This window comes from Palaemon carinicauda, chromosome 34 (genome assembly GCF_036898095.1).
Source record: "Palaemon carinicauda isolate YSFRI2023 chromosome 34, ASM3689809v2, whole genome shotgun sequence".
Lineage (NCBI taxonomy): Eukaryota > Metazoa > Arthropoda > Malacostraca > Decapoda > Palaemonidae > Palaemon > Palaemon carinicauda.
Genome location: NC_090758.1, coordinates 10,930,020 through 10,933,798, shown reverse-complemented (window position 1 = coordinate 10,933,798; position 3,779 = coordinate 10,930,020). Strand labels below are relative to the sequence as shown.

At 35.6% G+C, this 3,779-nt stretch overlaps 1 long non-coding RNA gene across 1 annotated transcript in view; it reads left to right on the top strand.

The window, feature by feature from the left end:
• The window catches only part of LOC137626566 (uncharacterized), a 4,842-nt gene extending 1,746 nt beyond the window's left edge, over window positions 1-3,096 (top strand). The window contains exon 2 of the long non-coding RNA XR_011041055.1: window positions 2,295-3,096. This is a non-coding gene — a long non-coding RNA (uncharacterized lncRNA). The remainder of the gene's footprint in view (window positions 1-2,294) is intronic.
• The last annotated feature ends 683 nt before the right edge of the window (window positions 3,097-3,779 follow it).

Genomic DNA, 3,779 nt, shown 5'->3' with positions numbered 1-3,779 from the left:
TTTATTTATCCAAACATTATAGAATTTCAAAATTAGTTTATATGAACGTTAAGGAAAATTCAAATAAGATTTATATAAGCGTTGGAAAATTTCAAATTTTAAGATTTATTTAAGTTATAATCTCTTAAATTTGAACACGATTCATTCAAGCGGAGTTAGATTAGGTTAGCAAGCAAAGTATTACTTCTAAGCTTTTAGTAAGTTCAAATGTAATGTATGGAAGATTGTTTGCTTGATTTGAGTGACTTTGAAATTTTTTTATATAAATTGCCATTTTTTGCCATTCTTCCACCTTTGCCGGGGTGGCTGTTGCAGCAAAGGCAAAGCTGGACTTTAGGTTGTCCATGGTAGACTGAAATGTCAACCATGTACACCCTGAAACTATTTTACAATTTTTTTTTCTTTTCAAGGCTTAACTTTATATCCACTTCCCATAATACAGTTATCTCGGTTAGTCATTGATATGGCATTGCTTTTAAACTTATAGATAATTCAAATATCTGGATAATTGCAGATATGGAAGATTTCAAAAATTCTAGGTTTGCTTTATATTTTTCTTTTTAAATTTGAACCATTTTCTGTTTTCCTTTTTTTTTCATAAATTGCAATGATTTACCTTTTCTTTCATTGTGTTTTCCCAGAGGCTGTTGTATGTCAAAAAGAAAAGCTTATATTTAGTGAGGCTTAGTACAGAGTATTTGGGAGAGATGGTCAAAATGGTTTTCTTAAAATTACAAGCAATGTGTTTCGAGTTTAGACAAGGGTGGGCGAACTATCAGCTTTACAAACCACCTTTAATTATGATTTATATTACTAGCTAAGCTACAACCCTAGTAGGAAAGGCAGAATGCTATAAACCCAAGGGCTCCAACAGTGATAAAGTTGAGTCGGAAAAGGAAATAAGTAAGAAGTAATGAGCACTTAATAAATTTAGCAGTTACATTAAAATCTTTCTTATATATAAACTCTGGTTCGGCCTATTTCGGTCTATTCAATCGGCGTCAATGACCTCAGATGTTAGGATGCCAGAAAACCTTCAATCAATCAATCAATCAATCGGTCTGTTCAACATAATCTTCAATTTGGACCTTTTTAGTTCCAGATTCAACAACCTGATCAGGAAGATCATTACCCTGCTTGAAGGGTGAATGAACCTTTGGAATACTGTGTAGTATTTGGAATACTGTGTAGTATTGGGCTTTGTGGAGAAGGCATGGCTATTAGAATTAACTGCATACCCAGTATTACGAAACTCGATGGTACTTTTTTTTTTCTTTTTTTTTCTTTTAATAATGGTGAATGCAACTTATCTAATACTGATGCTGTTCCGACATTTCAGAATTTTAGGAACAGTTTAATTTGGAGTTTTTGTGATGAATGCAACTTATCTAATACTGATTTTCAGAAATTCACATCTTTAGGAACCGTTAATGTTTTGTAAAGCTACTGTACCTCACTCAGAGTATACGTGTCTGACAAGCTACCAGGAGAATTTAGTTCGGTAAACTTTGTCTTGTCGGAAGTTTTAACTGTTTTACAGTGTGGACTTCATTGAAGAGAACACAGGAAGAAATGTAACTCAAAACTTTAATATTGTTTTCTCTATTGATATGTTCTTATATAAAAATTTAAATCTACATTATATATACTAACGTATATCAACCCTTTACAGACATTACCTTCATACTTTAGGGGTGGGGGGGGGGGGTTGTTGACATATTGAATCTTAGATACCTTTTACCAGTTAGTTCAGAAGATATTTAACCAGGCCGGGTAAAAGATGACAGCAGTGTGTGTGGCAATGGTAGTTTTCATGATGGATAAAGTAGGCCTCATGAGAGGAACTATCTTTTTTACAAACTTAGTAAAGCCTCGGTTTGTGTAATATCTAAAACGCTGTTCCTTAAACAGTTTACCTTTATTTATTTTATTTTTATTTGTAACTAATGCATTTGCTTACAGTTTAGCCTAATTTTAGTTATTAGTCCTTTTTTTCTTTCTTTTTTCTTTGGTTAGGCTTTGACCAGACCATCGAAGACTGGAGGATGCAAAATACACCGGAAGATGCATTAGCAACTCTCTGGTGGATATACTGTAAGAGGTGCCTCACACTGAGGGACCTGGGGGAACCCAAACATAGAATAAGGCAGTAAGGTTGATTCTTTTTTTTTTATAAATGCGCAAAGAATTAGTCTAAAAAATGGCAAGTCTTGTTTTAGATATGTAGGTAGTACCCATTTGAGATAATTTGAATTTGGGTATTAAGTATTCTAACCTAAATATATCCCAAACAGATTGAATGTTAAAACTGCCATGATGCAAGGTCACCCCCTCTGGTCTGTCTGCAATTTGAGTATCTGCACAAAACCTTCGGCAATACGGGCCATGAAGTCAGTTCGTTGGGACCTTTAGCTTATACCTGGTGAAAGGAAAAATGAACTAGTTACAATCACTGGAAAGGAGGCTGTCATCTGGCAACGAGACCTGGAGCATTGAACGGCTGGAGCATTGAACGGCTGGAGCATTGAACGGCTGGAGCATTGAACGGCTGGAGCATTGAACGGCTGGAGCAATGCACTCCCACCCTTGACCTGAACTACCCAAAATGGCCTGGAGCATTGAGATACTTAGAGCATTGCACTCCACTAGTGATCTGAGGTGCCCAACTTGGGCTGGAGCATTGGAAGGCTGGAGCATTGGAGGGCTGGAGCATTACACTCCCTCCATTGATCTAAGCCACTCAAAATGGCCTGGAGCATTGAGGGGCCTGGAGCATTGAGGGGGCCTGGAGCATTGAGGGGCCTGGAGCATTGAGGGGGCCTGGAGCATTGAGGGGCCTGGAGCATTGAGGGGCCTGAAGCATTGAGGGGCCTGGAGCTGTGGCGTAGCAAACCAGTTCAAATGGAATAATGTATAGTAAATGCCTCTATGAATTGACAAGGCTACAGTGGTGCAGCAGCAGTCTGGCTGAAATAAATGATTTTTGTCACCTTAATTAAAATTAAATGTTTGAAGCTAATAAAATTGATACTTTTAACCTTATGTAAATTGTCTTAAATGACCACCACCTTGATGAATAAAGAGAAAAGGCACAAATATTTTCTATTTAATTTGGTATGATTACTGTACATATAACTTAAACTAAAGTACAGAGGTACGGATCCTTTTAACAACATAGAGAAAGTTTGCCAGTACGTAATAATAATCCTGTGACTAGAACATAAAGGCTACAGAAAATTGTTTCAATTTTCAGTTTGGTACAAATATTGTGGTACACAAACCTACCCAACTTTATAAGATAAGTTTTCAAGCCTTGTTTTAATGCAATTAAGGACTATCAGATATAACTTAAAGATGAAGTGTTCATAACTTGAATAGGGAAATGGATTTGTCACTTTTATACATAAAACTTCCATAAAACCTAATTGAAATATTTGAAGTTTTCTACTACGGTATGTCGATAAGATGATAGTAAAGACTGAAATGGTGGGAGCCTTTCAGAGCAAACTTTTAACAATTTGTGACATGAATCTAAAGTTGCTCCAATTTAAGATCTTTTAAAGCACCTTTGTTTTTAAAACTGCTCAAAGCTAGAGTTTTAAAATACAAGATTAAAAAGTTTTAAAAACTGCCTTATAGTTTAACCCTACTTATGTAGGATTCAGTAGAAATCCCCATAGAAAATAAAATTTAGATCTGTAGAAGAACAGAAAAAGGAAAATGGCATAATATCAAAATACCAAAAACTTTGTTTTTGCACTCCAATTCGGATTAAAGAT